Below are 7,687 nucleotides of genomic sequence, written 5' to 3' on the forward strand. Positions count from 1 at the left end.
GGCAGGGGCAGTGGGAGGTGAGGGGCAGGGGCAGTGGGAATTGAGGGCTGGGGTGGCAGGGGCAGTGGGAGGTGAGGGCTGCACGGCTGGAGCTCCCAGAGGAGCTTTTGTCCCCACACCACCGTGCCTGGAGGGACTGAGCCACCTCCAGCCAAGTCCTCACCGGGCTGTGAGCTGGGTGCCAAGGCTGTTCCACAGCAATGCTCCTTCTGCCTCTGGATCTGCTCTGCAGCACCTCTGGGACAAGAAAGACAGAAAGGATGGCTCTGGTGTGGAGCTCCTGTGGACACAGGGACATGCTGTCAGGATGCAGGGACCTCCAGCAGCTGATTGCAAAGTTAAAATGGGAAACATGCCTTGATCCAAGCCTGGAATTCCCATTCAGTGGGTCCCCATTTCAATGAAGGATTTCCCTCATTACAGGCGGGGCACTGGGCCAGCTGACCCCATGCCCACGATGCCCAGGCGCTGGTTGGGGCATGGTCTGAAGGGCTCTGGCAGCCCTGCTCACGCCTGGGGAGGGTCTCTGGCTGAGCACCCCCTTTGCTGCTCCCCAGCTCCCCTCCCACTGTCAGACCCAGCCCATGGCACTCCTGCTCCATCACCAGTACAAACCATTCCTGCAGGAGCAGAGCACAGGAGGGAAGGGAGGGCTTTCTGCAGAAATCATGTTTTAATGATGTCCAGGGTTTTCAGGACAAAGGGGCTGTTGTGAGTGCTGTCCCGCACACGCCCGCAGCACTGCGAGGGGCAGACATGCAGATCAGCTGCAGGGATGCTTGCATTACACTGAGCTCGATTATAAACCATTCAGTTCAGTTTTGAAGCACAGTTTGCATGAAATAACTCAATTAAGAGAGATGCTCAGAAGCGTTGCATGTAAGCAGCATTTGGGGCACAAAAAGCCAGGTGCAATATCTGTTCTGTTCTCCCACGGTTGCACCTCAGGAGATGACATTATTGTTACTTTACAGAAAGTCTCCAAACTAGAAAAAAATTCCTTCCTTCAGCTGTGGGATATTAAGGCTGAGTGGTCCCTGGCAGGGTGATGCAGTGGGGCTGGAGGCTTGGCTGGCCACAATGACGATCCATTTTAAACCCAGGTAAATCAAGGTGGTCATTTAATCTGACCCCAGTTTATGAGGAAGACATTAATCATTTTGTCTGCCAAGTAAATGAAAGGGGAATGCACAGGCTGATCTCCCCAGAATATTAATAACACCCCTGCCACTGTGCACCACTCCAGAAACATGCAGTTCCCGGGGACTGGGTTATTCTTGAGTCCACGCCCGCGTGTAAAGAAATCATGTAATGAAATCATGCTTCACCATTACCCCGGGGTAATCTCTTCACTTGGACTGTCTTTATGTCACATTTATGGCCTGTTCTTTGCTGGGAAGATTTTTACAGGGGATCTGAAGTTTAAAAGAAGACAGATGACAAGCTGTGATCGCGAGGAAGAGAGGCTCACCATATGGAAATAGAAAGCCCTGGCTCCCTCCCCTACCCCTCCTCCCCCCTCCCCTGCCGAGTTTCTCTACTTCACATGATGCTATTGGGATTTGAAGATCAGAATACAAATTAAATTATTAAATGAGGAACAACAACAACAACAAAAAAAAAACCCAACAAAACTCAGGCCTTTCCCCTCCATCCTTCCATGTGATCAGTAATTAAAAATCAAAGTGGGGAAAACAACCCCGCTGGAAGCTGGCATTTGGGATCCAGCTCAGTTGCCAACAGAAGGATGTAATGGTCATGTCTGTGCCTTTGCATGCTATGGGGGTTCATGCATGAACTGCTTCTAGAGCTAAGACATTATTTTAATGGCAGACTTATTATGGGGCATATTTATTGCATTATTTATTATTTACTTACTGGGAAAAGCAGGAGCACCACCCCTCAATACAGTGCATGTCTCCAGCACTGGACTTCTTGTCACCAAAAACCACTCAGTGTCCCCAAAACCAGGACAACTGAACCCCCATCAGATGCTTTTTAGCCATTAATCTCTGCAACCTGAATGTGTGGCAGCAACCCTTTAAAGCCTGGGCAGCGAAAGAGAAATGAATGAATCCATTTCAGGTGGACAGAACTTGAGCTGTGGCAGTTTCCAGGTTTATTTTGATGGGGCAAGTTTTAAAGGAGTTGATGATGTGGCCAGACAGGGCCCATCCCAGGGCAGGCCACGCTGTGCTCCAGGGGCACTCCCTGTCCCTGGTTCAGCTCTCAGCCCTCCCACCTGCACCCCCTGGGAGTTACCGGGGATTTTGCATTTTTGAAAAACCCCAACCACACACAGCAGGCCCTGAGCTTGTAAAATTTGGCCCCATTTTCAACACTGGCCTTGCAAGGCTCGGGCTCAGCTGTTGGCCTCAGTGGCCAGACTTGCAGAATTAGCACTTGGTCCCCTTAGTGCAGGTTTGGGCTATGGACATCCCGTTTAGGTACCCATGTTTGAACACTGTTTCCTTGTAGCCAAAATAAATAACTGAATCAATGCTACACAGAGTTTAATCTAAACAGGTAATGGAGTCAAGCTCAGATATTCCCTGTGTTCCATCAGCAGGTCCTGGAGATGGCAAACTGAAGCCTGCTTTTATAGTGTGCCAGCTCAGGGACCTGTTCCCAATTTGCAGATTTGGCCTGTTGCATTCTAAAAGATGTTTAATATACTCGATGCCTGTTTGTGTTAATGTTTACCATTGAAGTTTTTCATTATTTGATGTTATATTTGGCCATAGCATTAAAATTCCATTGGACCAACTGAAATCTAGTGTCAAATCAAAGCCAAAGAAGCATCTTTGTGATAGACTTTCAGCTCCCATCCAAGCACTTTAAAAAACAAAAATCAATTGTAGGTGTTTTCTTTGTAGCTTTTCTTCCTTTTGCAGAGAAACAGCAAGCACTTTATTTATTAGCTGGTTTTTATATGCACAGCTCTGAAAGAGCTGATCCCACAGCCATGGACCAGCAGGGCAGCACAAGTTGCTCTGCCAGGAGGGCACAGCTCCATCCCTGCCAGGCTCAGGAGGGAGTGGGGACGGCTGACAGCTGCCCCGAGCCCTTCTCCAGGCCCAGCATTTGGGATAACAGGATCACCTAAATGCCAGTGCCCTGGGCACAGCTCACGGACTGCGCCAATTCTGCTGCGTGGAAACGGCCTCTTGTTCTTTGGGTCAGGGAATCACAAAATCCCACAATGGTTTGGGTTGGAAGGGACCTCAAAGCCCATCCAGCCCCACCCCTGCCATGGGCAGGGACACCTTCCACTGTCCCAGGCTGCTCCAAGCCCCAATGTCCAGCCTGGCCTTGGGCACTGCCAGGGATCCAGGGGCAGCCACAGCTGCTCTGGGCACCCTGTGCCAGGGCCTGCCCACCCTCACATGGTCAACCTTTGAGCCCCAAAGAAAAATCCATTTCCCGTTTCCCAGACCCCGGAGCTGCAGGGAGAACAGGCCTGCCCTGAGAAGCCTCAAGCTTTGATTCACAAAACTTAGGCTTAAGCACAGGCCTAAAATGAGACACCTGCCCTGGGAGCTGCTTAAAGTGAGGTGTCTGAATGAGCTCTGCCCCTAGCGAGGAGCTCACCTGAGCTGGGCCCGGCTGTCCTCCCTCTGCTCGCAGACCAAGGGCAGGATTTTCTCATGGCAATTCAGTGATAAAGGATCGGGAGTCTATCCCCACGTGCTGTGGGGACTCACAGCCTTTGGGGGATGCTGAGGACCTTCGGCACTCACAGAGTTGGAGCCTGCAAATCACACACGGCTCACAAAGCCCCTGGTGTGGCTCAGCAAGGCCACAGCGAACATAAAGGGAGGTCTGCCTAAGTCCAGAAGTTTCTGAATTCAAAGGAAAATATGATGGCCTGGATTAAAAACTGGGAACCAGCATTTAAACATAAAGCTGGGAGGGTAACTTTGAGGAACAGTCAGCAGATATTCTCTTGGCCAGTTAAAAGGGAAGCTCTGTGAAATGTCCCTTCTGCAGTCCACCAAAAAACTGCCAAAGTGGACCAGGATGTTTCAAACTGTGTCCCCTCTGCAGAATATGTCCTCCAAATTTTTTATCAAAATTAAGCTACTTTGCATTTCAGTGAACTTTTTCTTTTTTCCAGGATGGTGTTTTTTGATTTTAATGATAATAAATTCAATTCTGTAAATGTCATCTCAGTACATATGAACATTTCTTTTGACAGTATTAATTGGCATATTTTGATTAATGAAGAGTTCCCACTTTGTTCCAAACTGGATTTCTTTCTGAAATGGGAAAAAAATGCCTTCAAAACTTTTCTCAGCTTTAGTTAGATGCTGAGAAACCAAGAAAAAAAGATCCACAGCATTGTAATGAAGTAAGAATTCTATACTTCTAATATGTTAGCAACAGATCTGAAAATCACACCCAGTCCTGGGATTACTCACAGGAAAATGTTCTCCTTTAGAGGTACACAAGAAGTTGGACATTTTGGGAAAATGAATCCACATTCCTAAGAAGTTCCAATGGCCTGAGGCCACTCAGATGACCCTTGTTAGGGTGAGATTGAGATCTCAGCACTCAGCCTGTTAGAATGGCTTACTGGACTGTTTATATTTCTGCTTATCTGGATCTTTTTATCCTGAAGGGCATCATTTTAATATATCATTGATCTGATTTCCTAAAAGCCTCTGAGATCCCAGAGTTACTGGCTGAGATGCTACACACTACTGGTGCAAAAGTGAAGAAAGCCAACTTCCTCCCAACACTAGCATTGATTGTAGCGAGCAGCTTAGGGTGGTGTACCACATCTTCCCACATCAGCATCTGCTTTTTTATGTTTCTGCTAAAATATACTGTCCAAAGGGAGGAATAGGTTAAGGTTTACTTTGTGACCTTGTTGCTGCTGCTGGCTGTGAGCAGCAAAAAATCTGTTAGTATTTAAAAGTTCAGTAAATTGTTCCCTCTAGAAAAAAACGTTTGGTGCTGGAGTTAGTGCAGGTGCAAAGCTGCAGATGCTGGTGCTCAGGTGCTTGCTGCTGCTCTCACCATCACTGCTGCCACCTCCTCTTGACAGGCACCTTTACAGCACCTCCTGCCTAGAGCTGAACCCCTGCCTCTGGGGTCACCCCCTGGCCCTTAATGCTAGCCCCTGGTTTAGGGGGTGCCATTCCCTGGTTCAGCTGGTGCCATCACTTGGCTATGTGGTGACCTGCCGCTGTCCATCCTGAGCCTCTCCTGGCCCAGCCTGAGGCCGTTCCCTCTCCTCCTGTCCCTGTTCCCTGGGAGCAGAGCCCGACCCCCCCGGCTGCCCCCTCCTTTAGGTGGGTGTAGGATATGCTGTGGTCTGCCCTGAGCCTCCTCTGAGGAAGACTGAGGGGCTTGGATCTGACCATTCCAACAGCTGGGCCGGGCTCTTCTGTGTGAATTGGATTGTTCCATTGGCTCCACTGAGCAAACTCAATTTTTATTAGCAGAGGATCACAATATCAGCACTTGCTGAGCTATCCCGAGTCATGTCGGTGACGAATCTGGCCTCCAGACACAGTTGTCACATCTGCCACTTCCAAATAAAAGGGGCTCATTGTATCAATGAAATGGCATCAGAGCTGAGGCAATATGTTAAACATTAGCCACAATGCTCACAGGCCTAGGAAGGCCTGATAAGCCATGATTAAACTTAATTATGGATTATTTTATATTACCTACCTCCAAGCACTGTGGAAAATTGCTTCCTTTTAACTGCCTTGGCGGCTCTCTCTGACCATGCACATTCTGGGGGAGCTTTTTCCATGATTGATGTATTTGTTTACCAAGCTCCTTGCTCAAACACTGCCGATGCTCCCTTTAATCAGAGGTGTGAACACCTTAATAGTTGTCAGAGCCCACATTAACCTCTTGATTAAAAGACATCCTCACACTTACCATTAAAGAAATACATGAAACTAATCAAATTTCTATTCTCAGTATAAACCCCACAATGGGCAAATAATTTGGTGTTCATGGACTTGGCTCCTTGGGATTTCATCAAGTTGTGTCTTAGAAGGGAAATGGATTTTTTCCTATTTTTCCCCTTTTACCAGTGGGAGGGAAGGGTTTTGGTGGGCTGGGTTCTTTTTTTGCATTTGCCTAAGGGCAAAAAGCTTCATGAACATAATTTTTCACTCGACTTCCTTTGCCTGCTTATCTACCCTGGCTATTACTCTCTTTGGCTGCAGCAATATTACCAATAAAATAAACATGTCAAAATTCAGAAGCACAAACAGGTTCATCTGTGACACTAATTTTGCCTGGCAAATAATTCTCCTTGTTTCTGTAAGGGCTTCAATTTCTTGTGGATTCAAAGCAAATTTATCTTAAATTTGATGCCTCCGTCTTATTTTTCTTTCCCAATCTCATTAGAGTAAAAATAGCAAGGATATCCATATGATTAAAGACTTCATGTGCAAGAAAGCAATCTGGTCATAGTGCTCCTTAGCTTTATGTACTTCTTTCTATTTGACAACATTAATTTGCCATCTGTCAGCTCAGTTACAGAGTTTACTTGCTGCTTGCTTGGCGTTCACCTCCCCCTTTTTCGTTGTCAGCTGTTTTTAATAGTTTGGCCTCCTTGAGTGAGCCATTTATGCAGATTTGAAACAGGAGAAATCCTAAAAACTGACCATATGGGAACCCACTTTGTACTCCCCAGGCTGGCATAGCCATGCACAGACCTCCTCCCCCTTCTAGGCATCCCCAGCACTTAAAAAATCCAATTTTTCCATACCTCCATAGCACCTTCCATCTGGGGGACTCCAGATCATCACACCACAGATAGAAACAGATGAATTTTGCTCTCTTGGGCAGGTCAGCTGAATTGTCCAAGATTTCCTGGGAGCTGCATTCAGCCCTGAACATGCAACCAGATAAACGGAAGAGATTTTTAAGATCACAGAAGGAAGGTGACCAGCACAAAACAATCATGGCCAGGCAAACCCTCACAAGACCCTCCAGCACCCAGGGGACCCTGGGGCCACGTCCTGCCCTGCCTGGTCCCATGGGCAGCGCAAGAAAACACAGAGCTGGTACTTATCTCACACAGACATCTGCAATAAAGGCTATGGATGTATCCTTAATTGATTTTTCAATCTTTTGTGGTAATTGTTGGAATTCCTCACGAGGTTTCTTTTTCACCTAAAAGCCTTCATTTTAGGAAAAGAAATCAGGTTGCTCAGAGAAGTTGTGGATGCCCATCCCTGGAAGAGTTCAAGGCCTGGTCAGGGGAAGGTTCCCTGCCCATGGCTGGGGGTTGGAACTAGATGTTCTTTAATGTTCCTTCAAACCCAAACCGTTCTGTGATGGTTCTATGAAAAAAGCAACACTTTACATCAGGGTTGGTATTTCCAGCAAAGGAAAGATGGCAAAGGTTTCCCAGGCCTGACAGCCCAAGCCCAGCACAAGCAGCCATGAGAAGATCACCCCAGAAAGGGAAGTCTGACTGTGAGGCAGAGCCAGAGCAACACCTCCAGCCCTGCTGCCCCGGTGGGAGCCCAGCCAGATGTGTGCCTGCCTTTGGGGCTGGAGCGGCCCTGTAATTTATAACACTCTCCAGGCTGCTCTCATTTATGTGGGGGCCAGTGCTCAGCTCATTCAGACAGAGTTCAAAGGCTGCCCCGACCAGCTCTGCAGGCGGGGTGGCCACTGGCCAGGCCCAGGCCAGCACCTGGCACCGTCC

The 7,687-nt window shown here is 48.0% G+C and overlaps 1 long non-coding RNA gene across 1 annotated transcript in view; it reads right to left on the reverse strand.

The window, feature by feature from the left end:
• LOC121662756 overlaps positions 1-7,217 on the reverse strand; it is an 8,073-nt gene extending 856 nt beyond the window's left edge. Inside the window, exons 1-2 of the long non-coding RNA XR_006015399.1 lie at positions 6,740-7,217; positions 164-280 (exon numbers count right to left, since the gene is read on the reverse strand). This is a non-coding gene — a long non-coding RNA (uncharacterized LOC121662756). The remainder of the gene's footprint in view (positions 1-163; positions 281-6,739) is intronic.
• Between the last annotated feature and the right edge of the window lie 470 nt (positions 7,218-7,687).

The sequence above is a fragment of the Corvus kubaryi genome, unplaced genomic scaffold (genome assembly GCF_017639235.1).
Source record: "Corvus kubaryi isolate FWS band 111438036 unplaced genomic scaffold, C.kubaryi_AGA036_p1.0 128, whole genome shotgun sequence".
Taxonomy (NCBI): Eukaryota; Metazoa; Chordata; class Aves; order Passeriformes; family Corvidae; genus Corvus; species Corvus kubaryi.